Source organism: Vicia villosa, unplaced genomic scaffold (genome assembly GCF_029867415.1).
Source record: "Vicia villosa cultivar HV-30 ecotype Madison, WI unplaced genomic scaffold, Vvil1.0 ctg.001340F_1_1, whole genome shotgun sequence".
In the NCBI taxonomy this organism is placed as follows: Eukaryota; Viridiplantae; Streptophyta; class Magnoliopsida; order Fabales; family Fabaceae; genus Vicia; species Vicia villosa.
In genome coordinates this window covers 436,427-461,634 of record NW_026705581.1, presented here as the reverse complement: position 1 = coordinate 461,634, position 25,208 = coordinate 436,427, and positions in this window count along the sequence as shown.

Sequence of the window (25,208 nt, the reverse complement as noted above, 5' to 3'; positions counted from 1 at the left end):
GTTAAGGCCATCCTTAGACTTTCCTTGTATATTGAGTAACGTACCTATGACGCTGTCAAATACATTTTTTTCAATATGCATAACATCCAGGAAATGTCTTACGTACAACGACTTCCAATATGGAAGTTCAAAAAAAATTGACTTCTTCTTCCACCCACCCTTGACAAGTGAATGTGCAAAAGGCTTGCCAAACTGAGTGCTCACATCTTTCACCTTTTCAAAAATTTGATCACCTGACAAAAAAGGCGGGGCTGTACCGTGTTCGGCCTTTCCGTTGAATGCTTTTCTCCACCCACGGTAGTGATGATTAGAATTTAAGAATCTACGATGGCCGAGAAAGACATTCTTCTGACAAAGCTCCAATCGTGTCGTATCGGTTTCATCTTCACAAACGGGACACGCCTTTTGACCTTTATTGCTGTACCCGGATAGATTTCCGTATGCTGGAAAATCATTAATTATTCCAAACAACATCGCCCTCAAGTTGAAACTTTCCTTCCTATACCCATCGTAAACCTCCACACCGTTCTCCCACAAAAACTTTAAATCTTCGATTAAGGGTGCCAAGTATACATCTATGTCATTCCCTGGTTGTTTAGGCCCAGAAATTAGCATAGATAACATCATGTACTTACGCTTCATACATAGCCACGGAGGTAGGTTATAGATCATAATAATCACAGGCCATGTGCTATGCGAGATACTTTGAATACCATGCGGGTTCATTCCATCAGTAGACAATGACAACCGAAGGTTTCTTGCTTCTTTTCCAAATTCAGGATATTCAGTATCAACTTTCATCCATTGTGGTGAGTCTGCCGGATGTCGCAACTTTCCATCAATAATTCTTTCATCTGCATGCCAAGTCAAGTGTCTTGAATCGGTCTCACTACGATACATGCGTCTAAATCTCGGAATTATAGGAAAATACCATAAGACTTTAGCAGGAGACAACTTTTTCTTATATCGAGGGGCACCACATTTAGGACACTCATTCAATGCTGCATACTCGTTTCGAAACAAAACGCAATCGTTCGGACATGCATGTATCTTATCATAGCTCATGCCAATAGAGGACAACATCTTTTTGGCTTCATACGTTCGATTGGGAAGAACATTATCCTCTGGTAGCATATCTTTCATAAGGGCTAATAACTCTGTGAAACTTTTATCCGACCATCCATTGTCCGCCTTTAAGTTGTACAACTTTAACACCGCAGACAATCTTGTGAATTTTGAACAACCATCATACAACGGTTTCTCTGCATCGCTTACCAACCTCTCAAACATTTTGGGACAATCCGCAAGATCTTCTTCAAGCGCTTCTGCAATCTCTTCGACTCGATCGCAATCGTATGTGCCTGTGCAATCGTCGTTTGAAGCATACTTCCTATTACAACTCGACCCAGCATTCCCGTTACTTTTCTCACCATGCATTGTCCAACATGTATAACTTCTATCAATTCCAAACCGTAGTAAATGGGATCCCAACTTTTTCCCGTCAACCTTATCCCCATAACAGCAACCCAAGCAAGGACACGGCATTCGAAGCGGGTCTTCGGAGTGCGCAACCGCAAACTCAACGAATTTCCATACCCCTTTCTCGTACTCTTTCGACAATCGGTTTGATCTCATCCATGTCTTATCCATGTCTTGGTTTCTCTATCAGGTACTAAGGAATTCTGTCAAGATAATAAATAGCTATCATCATAATAGAATACCTAATCAGAATACCCGATTTCTTAAAGAAGACATTACCTTATTTCAAGGTAATATAAGTCCACAAACCAAAAAATTGGTTGAGAGACACTAAATTGATATTAAATAGAACCATAAACAATAAACTATAAACAATAAACACTAAATTGAATATGCAAACTGTAGCATATTCAACTATTTGTTCAATAAACTTGATTCATGTACAATTATTTTAAAATGGTAAATAAAATGAAAACAAAATTATAATTTTATAGTTTAAAGTGAAAGCAAAATATGAATATAGAATATATTCTCAATTATGAAATCAATTATGAATTAGCTAGTAACTACAAACACCCGAATTTACAAAATCGAAATGCTCAAATATGTTTTGGCTAGATGCTTTATCTTTATCTTTTGTTATAGAAATAGCTTATAGATAGGCACTTATATGATATGCACTAATGTAATATAGTACTTAATTAAACTATTTATCTAAATAGTGCCTAAGTTATGTTTAAGAGTCACTTCTAACATCAATGATATTAATTTCTTTTTACTTGAATATTGAATATTTCTCATTAACAATGAAAAGATGTGAACAATATTTATATACATGTTAGTTGGAAAAATCTAAATAAGAATATTATTCTATCGTTAATTTCAAAGGATACTATTAAATCTTAATAATCAATAAGATAGCACTCAAAATATCTTCACTAATTTGTCGGTGTCGTGTTGTATTTACACACAACATAACCTACAATCACTCAAATTATCTTCACTCAAAAACCTATAATAATTTGTAAGTTGTTGTGACTAAACCTCTTTTGTCTTCAAACAGAGCAAAACAATGTATCAAAATAATGTATCAATGTATCAAAACAATGTATCAAAACAATGTATCAACACAATGTATCAAAATAATGTATCAAAACATATGCCACAGACCCTAGTAAGGACAGTAGCTCTATAAGCCAATTAACTCTAGTAAGGACAGTAGCTCTATAAGCCACAAACAGCACCAGGTAGAAGAAATCCAAAAGAAAATGTGACTTAATTTTTCAACAAAACATACAACAATTCATTGATTCAAAGCATTCATGTAATACCAAATTCATTCAGATTCACAATTGAAAAGTATGCTTCCAAATCCAATGACAAAATATTTGCAATCAAAAAATTTGTCAAACCTGATTTGAACAAAAATGGAGATAAAAAGCGCGACACAGCAGAGGCGGAGGGACGGCGAACCAGCTGCTGAGAACGGCGAACCAGCGACTGAGACGGCAAACCAGAGGGGGAGGGACGGTCGGAGAGCTGCGATTGAAGATGAATGTCGTGGCGGAGTGACGGAGGGGAACGGTCGGAAACAGTGATGAGGGTGGTTAGGGCTTCAGGCCGTACGCGAGGAGAAGAAGAGAGACTGAGAAATTTGGGGCAAAACGTGTTTTTCTGTTCATTAGTTTAATTAATTTAATTTTATAAAAGCTACGACAGCGCTTTTGAAAAGCGCTTTAGTAACACCCCTTATACCAGCGCTTTTTAAGAGAAAAGCGCTTTCGTAGGATATCCCTATAGCAGCGCTTTTGAAAGCGCTTTCGTAGACTACCCTATACCAGCGCTTCTATAAAGCGCTTTCGTAGACCAGCCTATACCAGCGCTTTTTAAAAGCGCTTTCGTAGGTCCCCCATTTACCAGCGCTTTTTAAAAGCGCTTTCGTAGGTCCCCCATATACCAGCGCTTTATTCCCCTTGTTTTATATTGTTGTCTTTAGTGAAAGCTATAGCAGCGCTTTCTCTCAAAAGCGCTGGCGTAGCTGCGCTGGTAAATGTTTCATTTGGCGTAGTGAAGGGTCTGAGGTTGAAAAAATTCTTGGTTAGGAAGAATTTGATTTGAGGTCTTATTGAAAAGGATCATTTCCATGGGAATCCTTCTAAAATCAGGGTTTCATCCTCTCCAAGGCAAAGCTCTGATTAAAAGACACAATCCTTACGTTCATCAAGATTTCCAAATCAGGGTTTTGACCAAAGTCAACCTTGTTGACTTTTTGGTCAAAATTTAATCAGGAGATGATTTTGAGTGTGAAATATGGTTGCCCTGAAGAAATATTCATTGGAGCTTCTTTGGTTGAAAACTGATTGAGAATTAGATTGGAAACGGATCAATCGGGAAATTCATCTGGAATCAGAAAAATCTGGAAAAGTTGACTTTTTGGTCAAGGCCAAGATCAAATGTCAAATATTGACTTTTGGCGGAAAATCGATCAAAGAAAGTCAAGGAAATAAATAAAATCGAGAGTTTGACAAAATTTCCAAAAAAATAATAAGAATATTCCAACACTTAGAAATTTTTTGAAGCTTTTGGAATTGGGTGAGCAGTCCACTTTGACACTGATTTACACGTGGCAAAAGGTATTTTCTGGAAAATGTTCCAACATCAAAGTTGTTCCTCTCATGTAGGAGAACAACTTTCTAGTTGGAGACTTTTCCATCTGAAGCTTGGTTTAAGAGTTATTAAGATGTGAAGTTGAGGTTTTTCATTTGAATCAAATCAAAATGGCAAGACAGAATTCTGGGCAGCATGACACATTTGATCAAACACGTGGTGTGCCATTTTCCAATTAAGTTTCATGGAATTATAAAGATATTTTGAAGTCATTATTGAGGCCTTTCCATTATTTTCCATACCCTCTATCCATCGAAACAAGAATCAAGCAAATTGGGTGTGTATTGAAGCATTTATGAAGCATTAAAGTCATGACCTCACCAAGACACATTTTGGTTAAAGCACAGGCACCAACCCAGGCCATGCGCGTGACATTGTGTCAAACACTTGGCAGGCCATTTTTAATGTCAATTATAGAGGCTTACAAAGCTCCATTGAAATTAATTATGGATTAGTGCTACTCTTTGCCATGCCCCCTTTCCATTAAGTCAGATATCACATCAATTGAATAAGTAATGGGCAAGATATAGGGACCTGAAGTCGTGCCCTGATCAAGTTGTTATTTTGCCAAGGAACATGGGCCAAAAGCCAAGTCACGTGTGCCATGAGTATGCAGTGGTGTGCCATCATTTTGCAAGTCACGTTTGAACGTGTTACAAGTATATTCTCTCAAATTTGCCAACATGAAAGTCATTGTATGCTATGTCCTCTTTCATTTGATCACAAGTTTGGACAAATTGGATGCTCATACATAGAGCTATGTCAGCATAAAGTTCATTACTCGAAATTGTTAAAATAGCAAAAATATCATTAGCATAAGATGGTTATAGCAGCATGCATATCATCATTAGTTCCCATCACCCTTCTTCATATATCCCATGCAACATGCTGCAACGTAAAAAGGTTCACCACAACTCACTATGTATAACCCATACTTGTGCATTAAGTTTTGTGAAAAAAAATATGCTGCAAGTAACCTCACCATAAGCCCATGAACACCATCATTATATAAACCAAACTTTCCTCTTTCCAGTGACACACGAAGCTTCATTCATTTTTTCTTTTTCAGTTTTTCAATCTCTCTTCTCCCTTCTCTCTACACATCACTCTCTCACAGCTCTCTCTCTCTCTCTCTCTCTCTCTCTCTCTCTCTCTCTCTCTCTCTCTCTCTCCAAGAAGTTAGTTACATCCTCCAACAAACTCAACCACCATAATAAAACCTTCAACAACAACTCTCTCTTCCTCAGCAATCTTCAACACACATTCTCACTTCTCTGCACAACAACCACACCTGCATCACCTTCACCACTATTCGCCAATCATCACCATCATCTTATACCTCAGATTCAACCATCATCATAAAGATCTCTACATAATCATCATCATCATCTCTCTCACTTCGCGAGCTCTAAGGAAGGAAGTAGCAAGGAACTTTTTGTTTCTTTCTGTTCAAGATTCGCAATAGGTAAGATCCTAATCCTTCTCAGCATCTGGTATGGATTTACATATGTGTGGATTGATGTGTGAACTGGTTTGGAATTTACTATGGTTCTCGAGTTTAATTTTGCTTGTACGTAAGAGACTTGTTGCCTAGCTGTTAGCGTTCGATTTCTGAGTTCGTTGCTTGATTATGAACGATTTGAGATGTGCGGCGTGCATTTTAATGGAGGTTTGGCCAATTAGGGTTTACGTGATAGGTTCGGTTAGTTAGTTAGAGGGATTGTTGATGAAAACTAATGCCAGATCCATAATCTACGTGAAATTTCGAGCGAAGTAGTGGTAGTCTCATAAATTTCTGGGCTATTTGGTTCGTGACTCCGGCAGAGGAGATCGGAGAAGACGACCGGAGTTGGAATCTCCGGCGTCTGTGCATATCAAATACTTCTTTCCAGTTTGCCTACGTGTCACTGCGGGATTGGTTCTTCTTTCCTAACTTTTGATCTTTTGTTTTACTCATATGATTGGCATGGTTATGTGTCAGCTTGCGATTGGCTGGGAATTATTTTGTCTTTTAGCAACTTAAATAAAGATGACCAATTGATACTAGTTTTACATTGTCACGTTACATTTTACTCACCATATGATAAATAATGCATGCTGGCTGATTAAAAAAATGAAATGGAAGTGGGATCCTGGGCCACGAATTTGATTGATGTTTGGGCCTGAAAGAGTTTTCTGGACGCACACCCCTGTTGTGCTTGTACCCACGCATTGTGGATCATTTGGGCCTGATGTTGCTGATTTCCACACCCCCTTGAATTAGGCCCATTGCGCCTTTAGTATAGATTTCAGTTTATTTGGTTTTCGCTTCTGCACCCCCTGCTGACTAATAAAAAAAAACAAATAAAAAAATAGTTTTCTTTTTACTTTTTTGTTTATTAATTCAATTTCCATGCAAATAAAAAATGACAAAAATAGTTTTTTCTGCCAATTAGAAATTTAGAAATAGTTAGTTCTTTTTAGAATTTTAATTGTTGAATTTCTCTTAATTTTGATTGTTTCCTCATAGTAAAAAATACTTAGTTTTTTAGTTTTCATTCATGAAAAATAGTTCTAAGCTTGATAAAGAATACAAAATTGCTTGTGAAAATTTTCATTGTTAGTTTAGATTTTAATTCTTTCTTTTTGTGAATATTTTTATATTTTGAGAAATGTCTAAAATACCCCTAGTTGTTAAAGTTGACTCTAGTCAACTTAGACAACTTTCTTCTTAGTTAATCCCCTTAGGTTTTAGTTTAGTCCTTAATTAGGAATTAGACTTGTAGATAAGAATAACTATTAGATTAGAGAATAGATTAGTTCCCCTTGTTCATTCTTTTTTCTTTTCAATCTTAAAAAACTTAATAAATACCGACGAGGATCATAACGCTACTATTTTTTGTAGTAGGAAAGAAATGATTGGGAAGTAGGCCCCGGTGTATTTCTTTTCTACTTAGCGGAAGAGAAATGATTGAGGCGTAGGCCTCGGTGTATTTCTTAACCGCTATTTAGAGAAACGATTGGGGTGTAGACCTCGATGTGTGTTCTCTAAATATTCAAAAACTCTTTTTTGGTATGATCTAAGTCACAAATAAATTTCCCTTAAAAAACATCCGACCAAAAATACTCAAAATGCTTAATAAAGGCTCAGACTTAAAACAAAGTAAGGTCCTTTACAATAAAAGACACAAACCCAAGTTCATTCTACTGCTAAGAACAAGTCCTTTCCAAAATTAGGCGTAAAAGTCTCCAAAGGTCGAACATCGTGGATTGTGACTTTAACCTCTGTTCAACTAAAAAACACCAAACAAATGGAAACTATTGAGCCGAACTACGGTAGCTTTGATTCCTTGTAAGGGATACGTAGGCATTGGGTCGCAGGACCCAAAATTTTAATTTTTTGTGCCACTCTCAGAAGAAATACTTTGATCTTCTTGTTTTTATTTATCGACCTGATATTTATCAAATCGAGAGATTCGTGAAGAAGGATCCAAATGCATATAAATACAAATGGTCCAAGGGGAGCAAGAATTTCAAGGAACATTTGGACCATTAGCCTATAAATAGAGGTCCCTTCCCTTATATTTTCACATCTAGAATCGTGAGCTTTCTTGTCTCACTCCCCACTCTCTCTAAAAATATTTTCTTACTTTCTCTCACTTAGAAATTAGTTGTAGTACTTTCGAGAAAGGTATTTTGTATGGTGAGAAATTCTGTATTTTGGAAGGGCATAATTGTATATTCACTGAGGATCATTATCTTGGTTGAATAATTCATCCATTAGGTTTTTTGTTTGGATTCATGCTAAACCCGTTTAAAAGCTTTAGTTTTGAGGATTTAGGTTTTAAGTCCTAGGTTTATAAGCTCATCCTGATTTAAAAGCTTAATTTCATTCGAGATTAGTTCAGGTTAAAATCTCTAAATGTTTTGCGCTTAACTTGTGTAAAACCTTGGCTCAGTTTATAAGCTCAGTCCAGTCAAAAGTTTTCTTTGGTTCAAGATAACCTTGGATTAAAATCTCAATGGTTCATGGTCACCCTTGTCAAAATCTCGGTCCAGTTCGTGAGTTCATCCAAGTACAAAAAATCTCCTTGGTTTAAGATAAGACTGTGGAAAATCTCGGTTTAACTTGGGGGACTAAGATCTTTAAGTTCTTGTGCGAAAAGAAGGCTAACCTCTTAAATCTTCAGTTTAAAAGGAAGAATAACCGCTTATCTTCAGTGATCATTATTTCATAGGAAGTTAGCCTAAAACTTCATTTTTCTTGTATAAGTGGGTTCGAGATTTAAACCTACTAAAAGCTCTTAATATTTAGTATTGTAATAGAGACTGGTTTATTCAACCGAGTTATCCAGTTTAATCCAATTTAGTCATGTGGTTCGACCAGTGACCCACTGGTTCAACTAATGAACCAGTGACCCAATACCCTCACCGATTTGATGACCGGTTTGATTTTTAAAACACTGCATCCAATTATACCTGACATCGTCCCAACAATTTTATATTGTCTAAAGTATCCCTGTTGAATTTTTTTCCCAAATTTTTCCTCTTATTTTGACATTTGGGAAAAAAATTCACTCTCAATGTTGTAGTAAAAACAAAAAAAATCGGGTAGTTTGTTAAAAAAAATTAGGTATCATTTTGTATAGAAAATATCAGTAAGTTTTCAGATATTTAGAAAATCTAGTATACAATAATTTTTAATCCCCCTCATGAAATCCGGGACTTCAAAGTCAGAATGTTTTCCTTATGCGTGCTTGAGGTGGTTGGATCTTCGATAGATCTTACCCAGTTCTCATAATTGCATACTTTTTTTGTTATTATTAATAACATAATTGTTTCATTCATTCATTATTTTTTTTGGTATATTGTATGAAAATCTTAAACGAAATTCGATATCTTCGGCATAAGCCATTCCTTCATTATATGTTTTAATTGATAGATATTAACCTCCCGAATCCACGTGTTATTATGGGCACAGTCTTTTGAGAGACAACATTGAATTATATTTATCAAAATTGAATTATAATTATTACTGTTCGTTCTGATACAACAAATGAGTAAAGAGGGAGGAAAGAAAAATTGATTATGAATTGTGAGAGGGGAGGAAACTATAAGAACCAAAAGTCGTCTAAAATGCAATAGTAGTAGAAAATTTAAATGTCCATTTATATTGAGATTTGTGCCATGTGGTAGTGGTTGGAAGGTAACGGTTAGATGCGGTGTTCAAAATCATGAACTTACTAAGGATTTAGAGGGTCGTGGTATATTAGGTTATATGAAACCCAGAGAACGATTATTTATGAATGATATGACAAAATACCACACGCCGCCGAGGTACATAGTAGCCTCTTAGAAAGATAGAGATCCCAATAACTCGACGAGCATTGTATAGATCTATAAGGCAAGATCTACATACCATATGAGTAATAAAGGTCCATTGAAAGAAATGCAACATCTGCTTAAACTAATTCATGATGAGAAATACATGTACTAGACTAGAAATAGAGAGGAATCGAATGTTATTGCTGATATATATTGAAGACATTTTGATTCAGTGAAGCTGGTACATACAAAACAAATAGGTATTGGATTCCTCAACTATGTAACTTTTCCCTTATGTTTGCTAATGTTATTTCTCTGTGAAGATAATGAATATACTGTGCTGATTATTGACTATATGTACAAAAGAAATAGGTACATCCCAATACTTCAGATGGTTGGTGTGTCAACATAGTTGATGTTTTTGGTTGAATTTTCATATTTGAAACATCAAAGGGAGGAAAAAAATCATACGGGCATTGGAGAAGTTGAAGGAGTTATTCACATCCGAGAAGTTGCTTCCCAAGGTCATGGTGATGGACCGGGAACTTTCCCCGATGAATACCAATGGAAGTGCAATTCATCTGTCGTGTGTGTTCCATATTTCAATAAATGTTCGCATAAAGGGAAGTGAGTATGTCGAATCTAATAGGCAAGAGCATGTTATGGATCTTTGGAACAAAATCATGTATTCACATATTGAGTATGAGTTTGAGCAACAATTAAAACATTTTCAGGTAGTATGTGTTGATATCCTTTTATTTGTTAAATATGTGCACCAAACATGGTTGACACCTTATAAAGAAAAGTTTATTGATGCATGGACTAATCGAGTCACTCATTTAGGGAACACAATAATAAGTAGGTACATCATTGTGAGTTTGATTTTATTACAGAAATATTTATCAATTTATTTATTACATCTTTCTTATTATTGTTTTATAGGGTTGAGTTTGCTCATTGGAGACTAAAAAATAGGTTGACTACTAGTATGGGAGATTTGTGCGCCAATTGGAATCCAGTGAACACCATGCTGAAGAAGAATGTGAGGATTTGAAGAGGTATTTCAGTACCTTGGATATGTTGGCTTAAGGTCAATGAAGAAATTTTTTTGGGAACTAACACATCCATGAACATCTTCTATGTGTCCACCGCTAGTGAAGTACACGCTAAAAAGAGGAGTTAAGAGAAGTAAGAAGGGCCAAGGGAGTGATATGCAATGTGAGCCTTCGTAGTGGTAGTATGTAGAGGCCTCGCAGGAAAGTTAGAAGACGAAGAGATCATCTAGTAAAGCTCCATAAGTCAAGTGTCTAAGAAGTCTTGCATATATCTTTAACTATCTAATTTTTAAACATTAAAAAATTTCAAAATATTTTCTTAAAACAAAAGTTTTCCATGAAAAAATTAACCAAAACATGCGGTAAAAATTTCCAATTTTTTTATTAAATTTCGATAAAATTTCATAAATTCCACAAAAAATCTAATACTTATCACAACAATATGGTAAAAATTCATGCGAATTTCCATAATTCAAAATTTTCATAAAAAATCCGGTACATATATCCAATTTTTTGATAAATCACCAAAGTTCACTGAAAATTCAAAAATCATAATTTACTTAGGGACAATTTGATAAATACGAGGTCATTGGGGGTGTCGGGTTAAATTTCGAGGGTGCTAGGATAAATCCACCCTTATGATATAAAAATAAGAGCCAAAAGAAATAAGGCCCAGTAAGCCCAAAATAATACTAAGTTGTGATCAAATCTTCTAGTAACCTCACACTTGTACTTTCTATTTCTAATCATTTTAAAATGACTAAAATATTCTTTTAACTTATAGTAATTTAATCTTTTAAAATATACACATTTTTTTATATATGTCAAAAAAAAAAATAAATGTATTTATACTGGACATTTAAAAAAGCACAAGCTTTTATAATTTTTTTGGTGTAGAATGATTTTTGAAACATTAGAAGTAGTTATTTTTTAAATTTTTTATTTGGCTGCATTTGAACCGTGGCTACTTTGACATAAGCTAAATTTATTTTGTTGAAAAAATGTGGACTTTTCTATTGAATGGTTTAGTGTGTATTCTGTATGGGCCTCTCCCTAATAATTAGAAAATTTTACTATGTACTACAATAGTTAGATCTACACCCATGCATTTTGCTTAAGCTTTTCATTTTGTCTTTATATAAACTAAAACAGAAAAACAGAGTGCGTCTATTCAAATACAAACTGGATAACTTCATAGATACTTTTATCTTAAAATATATTAAGGTGACATATGCTCATTAGCAAACCGAAAAAGTTATTTAATTTTTGAGAAAAATTTTATTCATCAAAAAGTATTTACATATTAAAAAATTTATGTGGTGATGATTCTGTTATTTCATTCTGAATTCAGAAAGGTTAAAAATAAAAGTGAAAAATAAAAAATATAAAAAAAAATTGATAGAATTAAGAAGATAACGATATCAAGGATAAACTAAACATTTCAAATATGTTGGTACTATCGTGCCCATAACTCGTAGGGTGGATATTGGTTCGGGCCCCAACCTCTAAACTGAAATAACCTAAGGATGAGACATAGCGGCCCAATTCTGCCCGGATGAGTAATGGGGTATTTCAAGTTCGGGTTGAGTCGGGTTCGGGTGGTTGGGTTGGTTAATTACGGGTACTGTTTCTAACTGGACCTATTGGATTTTCAAGCCCAAATTCAAAATTTGTCAGTTTTACTATTTTTTTTTAAAATTTTATGGATTGGATGGGCTAGTTCAGAAATCAAACTCCAAGGCCAATAACTCCGAATTTCAAGCACATCAAATATATATATATATATATATATATATATATATATATATATATATATATATATATATATATATATATATATATATATATATATATATATATCAATTTATTAGTAACACATTAAAGTAGCATCATAATGATAATTTAGTTGTTGGAATCCATTATAAATTCCAACATAATAACACCTTTAACATTAAAATTCCAGTAGCATCAATACATTACAAATTTCGATTAATTAGAGTAGCATCAAATACATTACAAATTTATAAATAAACTTAACAATCCTACATAATAACACAACCAACATAAATTCCAATTCTTATTCATCTTTATAACAACCAACAAAAATCTATCTGCATTTTCAAAAAAAAGAATTGATTCAGTTACAGAATCTGTTTGTTGATTCAGAACAAAAGTTTAAGGAATAAATTTTCATACTCTGGCAGCACGAGACGGCCGGCGAATTCGATGTATGAGCATGAAACTGATTCAGTTACACCATCAATTTGTTGATATCCTTCAAATGAGTATATAACAAGTATCATCAAACCATAAGAAAACAGTACTTGAAGATCCTTAAATAGTATTTATAGGTCAAGATATACCTTGTCAATTGTTGAAACTTAGAGTACAAGGGTTTCCTCCATGTTAAATGTCCCAAGGGACTTGCAAGAGCTCCATACTTCTTTCCATTTTCAGCTGATTTCGTGTATTTCTTAATGATTTCTTGCACCATAAAAGAATCAAAATAGATACACAACAAAATTAAGTTATCAAAATCAGGATAGGTATCAGAAAACACTCACCAAATGCCTTTGTAGCTCTAAGAAAATGCTTACAACCACTGATTGTCAACCAAAACAACGAGTCAATCACGACTCCAAAATTCATAAGCTTATGGCTATTCAAAAATCTGAATTCCTGTTTAATAAAATTGAACTTGTTACATAATTTAAATTTGTATGCACCCGAATTTTATTCACTAGAATTTCAACACGTATGCACGAGAAGTTAGTATGCACCAAATTTTTATGCACCAGAGTTTAAGCTAAATACACCAGAATTTAAGCAGACTGCACCAGAAGTTTAAGCAGAATTTAAGCAGATTTGTATCCACCAGAATTTAAGTAGAATGCACCAATATTTGTATCCACCAGAAAATTTTATCCACCAAAATATGTATGCACAAGAATTCAAAACCAATAATCAATACATTGTATTATGCACCAGAATTTTAAACTTAACATATTTTAAACTTACCCACCAGAATGTGTATGAATAAGAATTCAAAACCAATAATCAATACATTGTATTATGCACCCGAATTTTAAGCTTAACATATTTTAAGCTTACCCATGATATTAAATCTTTGACAATTTTGGCAGAAACATTTTGATATGCCAGACTGTCTAAAAAGTGTTTGGTTGTGTTGTTCATGACCTCAAAAAAAATGAGTCATCCATGACTCTAAAAAATTCAATATGTGGCTGAAAATATCATAGAAAACATTAGAGTACATAAAATATTTTAGCGAAGTAAGATGAACAAAATACAAGGGAATTCAACCTTACTTTGTTTTAGGCACAACCAGAAAGTTGTGACCGAGTCTGAGAGGACGAGGATGTTCCACTCTAACTGAAGTTTCAATAAATCCTATTATACATTTAAAAAACAATTAGCAAAAAATTACAAAATAAATTTAAAAATAACACTTAAGAAAGATAGAAACAGTACCTTGTAAAGCATCTTCAGAAATCTCATTCTCCTCATTGAATTCCAAGTCTTTGAATTGGTAAAAGGAAGGCCTTAACCAGTTCTGAGCACAAATTAGAGCCTTTGCCATTTCTGATTTATGAGAGCTTCTATATACCTCTAAAACCCTCTCACCCGTGCTAAAATCACTCTCAGACGCCACGGTTGAAACTGCCATAGGCATGATGTCTCTAACTATTTGGGACAAAATTGGATACTTTCCAGCATTATGTTTCCACCAATCAAGAATGTCAAACTCTTTTTATCCTTTTCATTAAAAGCTAAACATTTTCCTTTTATATAGATCTGAAGCTTAGTTTCTTCTTCCAATGAATCCATAGACGTCAAATGTTCTTTAAAAACTTTTTCTCTAGCTACATATGTGGGTACTTCATCACTGGCATCTGTTTCAACTTGAGAAATAGTCGCTGCAAGAGATGGAATTAATTCTCCAACATTGTCATATTCTTATTTGTATAGATTGAACATTTTAAAAGATTATCATTGATATCTTTTAATAGAGATTTCTTAATGTCTGAATGTTTTCCATACATATCATCAAAGCACCATTCCAAAAATTTTAACTTATACTGGGGACCAAAGATAACACCAAAATAAAGGAGCTAGTTCATCCTAGTAATGTCAACCCAATATTTACTATACTTTTCCAACATATCCCTAGCCACCTGAAGAAACAATCCATTTAGGTCCACGTTCAATCTCTTAAGTTCAATGTAAATAGAAGCCAAATATGGAAAAGCAGTATGCAAGCTTGCTTTTGTTGAATCAGAAAAAACTTTCATCGCTTCATAAGAATTCTTAAAAAACTTAATAAAAACCCTAACATTATCCCAATCTTGACTACTAGGGGAGACAACTTCAAAGAAATCCCTATAGGCATCATCCTCATCTTCTAGCTTTTCAAAAGCTGTTTGAAACTTTTCAGCAGCATCTAACGTCAAATATGTCGAGCTCCATCTAGTTGAAACATCAAGACATACTGACTTCTTACATGCAATCCCAACATATTCCACACATTTCTTGAACTTTAAAGACCTATGGGGTGAAGATCTAAAAAACTAATTGCATTTATAACACTTGAAATTGAAGTGTTGGCTATTTGTAATCCATCCCTCACAACCAAATTCAGCACATGAGCACAACACCTCAAGTGAAACCCAAACCCATCCATTAAAAGTCCATTCATGTTTCTTACTTTCTATTCTAAATATTTAACAGAAACATCACTTGATGTGGCATTATCTATCATGATGGTAGAAACATTTTTGAGCCCCCACTCCTTCAAAACATCCTCAACCTTCTTACAAACAGTTTTACCCCGACGATATGGGATAATCGTAAAGCTAATTATCCTTTTTTGGTAATGCCAATCCCTATCGATAAAATTAAGAGGTTGTTGGTTCCCTATCAGGAATAAGGTTAAAGTGATCCCAAACCTCATATCTCTTTCTATTACCATTTGCATTATGTCTTCTTTTCTTTAGGCCAGTTGGTGGAAGATCGAGTGTTGTTACAGTTTGTTGATTAGGTTGAGAAGGTTCATTAATAATTAGTCTATGTTGCCCACTTGATGAAACAATAAGCATTATTAGTTATAAGTTATAGTCTTTGATAAGTTATACTTATTATAATTTAAGTTTGTTGTTGTTTAGAAGTTAAGTTACTGATGTCTTAAATAAGTTACTAATGTCTTACTAATTACTAATGTCCTAACTTATTACTTAGAGTACATATAGTATCATAAAAATTAAAACCAAATTTCATACAGTATCATAAAATTACTAATATCCTAAAATCATTCACTTAAAACTAATGTGCTTACTAATTACTAATATCCTAAAATCATTCACTTAAAACTAACAAAAATTCATACAGTATCATAAAATGAATCAAAATAGATTCATATACACATGCAAAATCATAAAATTAACCATACAAACCATGATTCACAAACGCAAACAGTATCGTAAAAGTATCACCAAAGCATGATTCACATATGCATACATAAAATTAACCAAAACTCATTTATAAACTTAAAGTGTAAAATGACATACAAACATAAGGGGTGAGATATCATTCATTATAAAGAAACATATGATAATATTCCAAGTAAGAGAAAAGATCATACATTGGTCACCACTTCTCATCACAATACTCAATACAACGATTTCACATCCCATAATCAACTTAAGAAACGGCAACAATGTCATTAATTCAACTATGACAATATATACAATTCGTAAGTAAGATTCCACACAATCGCAACAAACATCTCATCATCAAGTCACTGCATCATAATCAAATAAGACTCGAATGCAATTCACATGTGACTCGACTTATGCAAATGCATGTGGTACCATTGGGAGTAAAACTCCCACGTCTCAAGATTTGCCATTGGGCACACCGTCGCTAATTGCCATTAAGGCCACCGTCACTTTTTACCATTAAGGCCACCGTCACTTTATGCAATGGTTGTGACTCAATGAATGCAACATACAAGCAAATACGACATTCACAATACATCACAAATACCGACTAAACATCATTACTTTTAAAGTAATTCACCACTTCCCAATCAAGTCGCTACGTTGCATCATCATACAACAACACACCACTTCACCACACAAATCATGACATCAAACAAATTCATTTAAAGGAATATTCAAAAAGATTTACAAGCATTCTTAGACCATATTCGTTAGAAAGGTCTCAATTATAGCTTCGCATAGGTTCAAACGACACTGAAAAAGGAGTTACGGTTCAAAAGTTACATCATTTCAAAGTTTGGAAAGGTTCTGCAAAACAGGGTTCCCGGCGCCAACAGGGTTCGCGGCGCAAACTGAGCGAATCCAAAAATCCCTAACTTTCTGCCAAGCAGTTCGCGGCGCCAACAAGGGGTCGCGGCGCGAACTGAGCAGATCCAGTTTTTCCTAAGTTTCTGCCAAGAGGTTCGCGGCGCAAACAGTGGTTCGCAGCGCAAACTGGCGATTTTCAGAAAACCCCAAACACAGAAAACAGCATACGAAACCCATCCAAAAACCCCTAAACTCAACCCAATCAAGTTGGAAAACACCAAGCATCACGAATAACAATAGAATACATGTTATAGACACAATTATAACACCTATTATGGGTCTTCTAACATCATAACATCTTCAATCATGCTTAGATTCACAATTTCATTGAAGTCAATTATAAACTCTAACAATCTCTATTCAATTTCTACACAATCATGGATAACAACATATAATCAAAACCCCACCCAAAACATCATCATACATCCCTTTAGCATGAAAGAATCCCACCCTTACCTTAGGTTTTGGATTGAAGCCAACTCTATCTTCAACCTTGAGATTCTCCTCTTTCTCTCCTCTCTTCTCTTCTTTCACCAAAAACCCCAAAATGAACTTCTAATTTCTATTTCCTCTAAAACCCTTGTTTTAGTTAAACCCCTACTATCTTAAATTACTAATGGGCTATAACTAACACCCCTCACTTACTAATACCAACTTAGGCTCAATTATCAACCACACTTACTATCTTATATTATATACCAATAATTCCCAAATAAAACAACATAAAATCAATTAAGCATATAATTAACACATAGATCACAATTAATTCACATAAATAAGGAATTAAAGAAAAACGGTCGTTACAATTCTCCCCCACTTAGAATATTTTCGTCCTCGAAAATTACCTCAATCGAATAACTCAGGATACGACTCGCGCATCTTGCTCTCTAATTCCCACGTCATACTTTCACCGGTAGTTCCCGACCAAACCACCTTCACCAAAGCAATCTCTTTTCCTCTAAGCGCCTTCGTTTCTCGATCCTCAATTCTTATCGGCATAGTCGCTACCGTGAGATTATCCCCCACTTGTACATCATCCATATGAATTACATGCAAAGGATCAGGAATATACTTCCGAAGTTGCGACCCGTGAAACACATCATGCAAATTCGAAAGATTAGGCGGTAAAGCTACCCTATACGCCACATCACCAACCTTCTCTGAAATCTGATACGGTCCAATAAAACGAGGAGTGAGCTTCTTCGACTTCAAGGCTCTCCCTACTCCTGTAACCGGCGTAACTCTCAAGAATACGTGATCACCAGCTTGGAATTCTAAATCCTTCCTCCTCTTGTCATGGTAACTCTTCTGCCTACTTTGCGAAGTCTTCATCTTCTCACGGATCAACTTAACCTTCTCGGTAGTTTCTCGAACAATCTTAGGTCCAAGTACTACACTCTCACCCGATTCATGCCAACACAACGGAGTCCTACACCTCCGACCATACAACGCTTCAAACGGTGCCATACCGATACTCGAATGGTAACTATTGTTGTATGTGAACTCTATCAATGGAAGATAAGTATCCCACGTACCTCCCTGCTCAAGAACAAAAGATCTCAACAAATCCTCCAAAGATTGAATCGTTCTCTCCGTTTGACCATCGGCCTGAGGATGATATGCCGAACTCAACCTCAACTTAGAACCCAACGCCTCTTGCAAACTCTTCCAAAAATCTGAAGTGAACCTCGGATCTCTATCCGAAACAATACACAAAGGAACACCATGCAACTTCACAATCACACGGACATAAATTTCCGCCAACTTCGAAACCGGATAAGTGATGTTAATAGGTATGAAATGAGCCGACTTCGTAAGCCTATCAACGATCACCCAAATCGAATCATGTCCTCTCATGGTATTCGGCAAACTTGTCACAAAATCCATGGAAATACTATCCCATTTCCATTCAGGAACTTCCAACGGTTGCATTAATCTAGTAGGCTTCTGATGTTCAACCTTCGACTTCTGACAAGTCAAACATGCGTACACAAACTGAGCTATGTCACGCTTCATTCCAGGCCACCAAAACAAATTCTTCAAATCTTGGTACATCTTCGTAGCTCCGGGATGAATACTCAGATTACTCCTATGACCTTCCTCAAGAATAGATCTTTTCAAATCCACATCATCAGGTATACAAATCCGATCACGGAACCTCAACACACCGTGCACATCTAACTTGAAATCACCATTCTCAACTTGGTCGACTCCAATCATTGAATCAACTAATTTCACATCCAACTTCTGGGCTTCTCTGACACTATCCAGAAAATCATTGTTAATCTTCAACATACCCAATCGAACACTCGTAGGGGTCACTTCACATACCAAACTCATATATCGAAATTTCTCAATTAATTCCAACTCCTTAACCATCATTGCCGACATATGCAAAGTCTTGCGACTTAAGGCATCAGCAACAACATTAGCCTTTCCTGGATGATAATTCAAACTGAAATCATAATCTTTCAACAGTTCTAACCACCTTCGTTGTCTCATATTCAATTCCTTCTGATCAAACAGATACTTCAAACTCTTATGGTCGCTAAAGACTTCAAATCTAGAACCATAAAGATAATGTATCCAAATCTTCAACACGAACATTACAGCACCAAGTTCTAAATCATGCGTAGGATAGTTCTTCTCATGCGCCCTCAACTGTCTCGATGCATAAGCAACAACTTTACCATTTTGCATGAGCACACCTCCTAAACCCATCTTAGAAGCATCACAATAAACCACAAACGATTCTTCCGGATTAGGCAATATCAAAATCGGTGCCGACGTCAACCTTTTCTTCAACTCAGTAAAACTATCTTCACAAGAAACATCCCACACGAAAGCCTTACCCTTACAAGTCAACTTATTCAACGTAAGGGCTAACTTAGAGAAACATTCAATGAACCTTCTATAATAGCCAGCTAGTCCCAAAAAGCTTCGAATCTCGCTAGCCGACTTAGGAGTATTCCATCTCAACACGGCATCAACTTTAGACGGATCCACGACAATGCCATCACCAGAAATGACATGCCCCAGAAAACTAACTTCCTTCAGCCAGAACTCACACTTGGATAACTTAGCATACAACTTCTTCTCTTTCAAGACTTGCAATGTCAACTTCAAATGCTCAGCATGATTTGATTCTGATTTAGAGTAAATCAAAATGTCATCAATGAACACCACCACAAAACGATCCAGATATTCATGAAAAATGCGATTCATGTACTCCATAAATACCCCAGGTGCATTTGTAACACCGAAGGGCATCACGGAATACTCATAATGTCCATAACGTGTTCTGAAAGCCGTCTTCTGCATGTCCTAATCTTTCACTTTAATATGATGGTAACCCGACCTCAAATCGATCTTGCTAAACACACGAGCACCAACCAATTGATCCATCAAGTCATCAATTCTTGGAAGTGGATACTTGTTCTTGATTGTCACCTTATTCAACTGACGATAATCAATACAAAGTCTCATACTTCCATCTTTCTTCTTAACCAACAACATTGGAGCTCCCCACGGCGACACACTAGGTCTCACAAACCTCTTCTCAAGCAATTCTTCCAACTGCTTCTTCAATTCAGACAATTCAGATGCAGACATCCTATACGGTGCCATAGACACAGGTCTAGTACCAGGTACAAGATCAATAGAGAACTCAACTTCTCTCTCAGGCGGTACATTAGGAATTTCATCAAGGAAAACTTCAGGAAAATCGCACACCACCTTCAATTCTTCTATGATCGGTTGGTTCTCAACAGACATTGATGCAACCAAAGCAAACACTTGAATATCCTCTTTTACTAACAAACGAAACTGTCTAGCGGACAACAACTCAACACCTTCCTCTTCAGGAGAAGAAAACCTCACAGACTTATCATAGCAGTTGATGTGAACATGGTTATGCTCTAACCAGTTCATCCCTAAGATCACATCCAAACCTCTCAACGGCAAGCACACAAAATCAACAAGGAAGTCTCTGTCAAAAATCGACACTGGACACTTCAAACACACAAGAGAAGTGGTCACCAAACCCTTAGCCGGAGTATCGACAACCATCTCTCCGTTCATAGCAGATAACACAAGACCCAATCGATTAACACAATCAGCAGATATAAAGCAATGAGAAGCACCGGTATCAATAATAGTAATTAAAGGAATGCTATTAATGAAACAAGTACCTCTGATGAGCGAATCCTCACTAGTGGTCTGAGTTCCCGACAAGGAAAACACTTTTCCACTAGATTGCTCCTTCTTTGGCTTCTGACACTTGCTTCCAATATGTCCTTCTTCACCACCGTTGAAACACACCATCTGCTTATGCTTGCAAGCAGGTGACATATGTCCAATCTCTCCACAACGGTAACACCTCATGGCACCAGCAGTACACACAGTGCTCTTATGGCCAACCTTGCCACACTTGAAGCACGTAACACCAGCAGATGCATCTCCCCCACTAGTTCTCTTGCCATCAGTAACTTTCTGCTTACCCTTTCCACTCGAAGCGTTATAAGGCTTGCCACGACCTTGATAACCTTTTCCCCACTTCTCACTTATCACACGATAATGATCATTGTTGTCCTCTTCATAGATCCGACAACAATCAACCAAATCAGCAAAGATGCGAATCTTCTGGTAACTAATTGCCTTCTTAATCTCCGGACGCAACCCATTCTCAAACTTAATGCACTTGGAAAACTCACCATTCGGCCCATCATAGTATTGGTAAAACTTAGCCAATTCACCAAACTTAGCAGCATACTCCATAACAGATTTGTTTCCTTGAATTAGCTCAAGGAATTCAATTTCCTTCTTGCCACGGACATCTTCAGGAAAGTACTTCCTTAAGAACTCCATGCGAAACACAATCCAAGAGATCTCTTCACCACTCGCTTCCAATCTCCTACGGGTCTCTAGCCACTAATCATCCGCCTCAACTGCTAGCATATGAGTCCCATACCGAACCTTCTGTTCAGGAGTGCAATCCATGACACGGAAAATCCTCTCAATCTCCTTAAGCCATGTCAAAGCGCCATCAGGATCATAAGTTCCCTTAAACACAGGAGGGTTCTCTCTTTGGAAGGTAGCCAAACTCCGAGAAGCATCACTCTCTCCACCATTCGGTTGGTTCTCCAAATCTTGAGCCATTGCTTCCAAAGCAGCAACTATTGCAGCATCATTCCTTCCCGCCATCTCAGCTCTTCACTACAACATAAAAGCAATCAGCACAAAACAACAATACAACATTGTTAGACCACACTACGACACGACACATGGTCGGACAAGACCGACCTGCTCTGATACCACTATTGTAACACCCCAAATCTACCCCTCAATTAATAAGAGCAAACAGAGTATAAAACATCGAAACAAGCAACAAATTTGAGGCATCACATATTCGACTTAACAAAACTACAAATTCATGCTCAAAGTACATGGATACATAACACTTATATCGGAGGAAACTCATAATTCATTGAACATTTAATCCAAACAACTTCATCATACTGCAGCGGAATCCAAATAACAATGCAATATCCAAGTCTTATATTCTTATCAACATGGCACAATAGGTCCAAAACATGTCCACAAGACATAACATCAAAGTTCAAGAAAAGATAATCAACATAAAACAAGACACAAGCAAGTACCGTAACATTCCCCCCGAGTGCTACGTATCAGAGCATTGACACACCGTCTCGAGCTATAAGGTACAAGGCTACTCCACGTCGTTACCTGCACGTTACCAACGGAGGGTAACATTCAAACATAAGGGGTGAGATATCATTCATTATAAAGAAACGTATGATAATATTCTAAGTAAGAGAAAAGATCATACATTGGTCACCACTTCTCATCACAATACTCAACACAACGATTTCACATCACATAATCAACTTAAGAAACGGCAACAATGTCATCAATTCAACTATGACAATATATACAATTCGTAAGTGAGATTCCACACAATCGCAACAAACATCTCATCATCAAGTCACCGCATCATAATCAAATAAGACTCGAATGCAATTCACATGTGACTCGACTTATGCAAATGCATGTGGTACCATTTGGAGTAAAACTCCCATGTCTCAAGATTTGCCATTGGGCACACCGTCGCTAATTGCCATTAAGGCCACCGTCACTTTTTACCATTAAGGCCACCGTCACTTTATGCAATGGTTGTGACTCAATGAATGCAACATCCAAACAAACACGACATTCACAATACATCACAAATACCGACTAAACATCATTGCTTTTATAGTAATTCACCACTTCCCAATCAAGTCCCTACGTTGCATCATCATACAACAACACACCACTTCACCACACAAATCATGACATCAAACAAATTCATTTAAAGGAAGATTCAAAAAGATTTACAAGCATTCTTAGATCATATTCGTTAGAAAGGTCTCAATTATAGCTTCACATAGGTTCAAAGGGCACTTAAAAAGGAGTTACGGTTCAAAAGTTACATCATTTCAAAGTTTGGAAAGGTTCTGCAAAACAGGGTTCGCGGCGCGAACTGAGCGAATCCAAAAATCCCTAACTTTCTGCCAAGCAGTTCGCGGCGCCAACAAGGGGTCGCGGCGCAAACTGAGCAGATCCAGTTTTTCCCAAGTTTCTGCCAAGAGGTTCGCGGCGCCAACAGTGGTTCGCGGCGCGAACTGGCGATTTTCAGAAAACCCCAAACACAGAAAACAGCATACGAAACCCATCCAAAAACCCCTAAACTCAACCCAATTAAGTTGGAAAACACCAAGCATCACGAATAACAATAGAATACATGTTATAGACACAATTATAACACCTATTATGGGTCTTCTAACATCATAACATCTTTAATCATGCTTAGATTCACAATTTCATAGAAGTCAATTATAAACTCTAACAATCTCTATTCAATTTATACACAATCATGGATAACAACATATAATCAAAAACTCACCCAAAACATCATCATACATCCCTTTAGCATGAAAGAATCCCACCCTTACCTTAGGTTTTGGATTGAAGTCAACTCTATCTTCAACCTTGAGATTCTCCTCTTTCTCTCCTCTCTTCTCTTCTTTCACCAAAAACCCCAAAATGAACTTCTAATTTCTATTTCCTCTAAAACCCTTGTTTTAGTTAAACCATTACTATCTTAAATTACGAATGGGCTCTAACTAACACCCCTCACTTACTAATACCAACTTAGGCCCAATTATCAACCACACTTACTATCTTATATTATATACCAATAATTCCCAAATAAAACAACATAAAATCAATTAAGCATATAATTAACACATAGATTACAATTAATTCACATAAATAAGGAATTAAAGAAAAACGGTCGTTACATTTTGTGTTTATGGGTTTTTGTTTAAATAGAGTGGGAGGATGAGAAAAGAAGGTTTTAAAAGTGAGCTCGATAAGACATCGCATCTTAGGCCTACATACCCCTTAAGTGCAATAGGGAAGTTAGAGCTTTTGTAGTTCCTCTTAAAAGGAAAATAAAAGATCCAAGTGGCTAAAATATTTTTGGGTGTTGAGCTTTAGCAATTCTCAACGGGTTTTTAAAATGTTAAGCTTTAACAATACTTAACATGTTTTTAATAAAAAGAGCCAAGCTTTAACAATACAAGGCCCAATGGTCTAAAAGTAGTTTCACCGGGAACAATGCTGCTCTTAGTACCAAGGTTAAAAAAGGGGTTGGTTGAGCTTTAACAATACAAAACCAAGAGTTGACTTTAAAAGGTTAAGCTTTAACAATACAAAACCATTTTTCAAAAATAAATGGGGTGTAAAGCTTTAACAATACTAAGCACAAAGATAAAAGAGATTTGGAAAAGAGATTGAGTACCTTGACAATTTTAGTCAATACCATTCTCATTCCTTTGGATATTTCAACAACAACTTAAGCGATCATGGATACCTCAAGTAGAGAAAAAAGAGTACGTAGAAGCTGCAAGTGAGAAGAGGCAAATGGTTGGAAGCCATGGAAAAAAGCTAGGATTCAATCGGAAAGTTATAGAGTGGTCTCCAATCCAAGGTAAGGGTGAGGTTCTGACTCTATAATAGGGTATATGATAAATCATATACGGGATTGGATTTATGAAATTGCTTATGTTTGTGTTTGATCTATTGTGATTGTTCCGTTTGTGTTTAATCTGTTGTGAGTGCTCTGTTTGGGTTTGGTTGATCATGGTTGATACTGAAATTTAGTTATTGTTGATTAATTGTCATTGAAATATTGTTCTATGTAGAATGGGTATAATTTTATGTTGTTGTGATGGTGTTATGTTGGTTTGGTAGA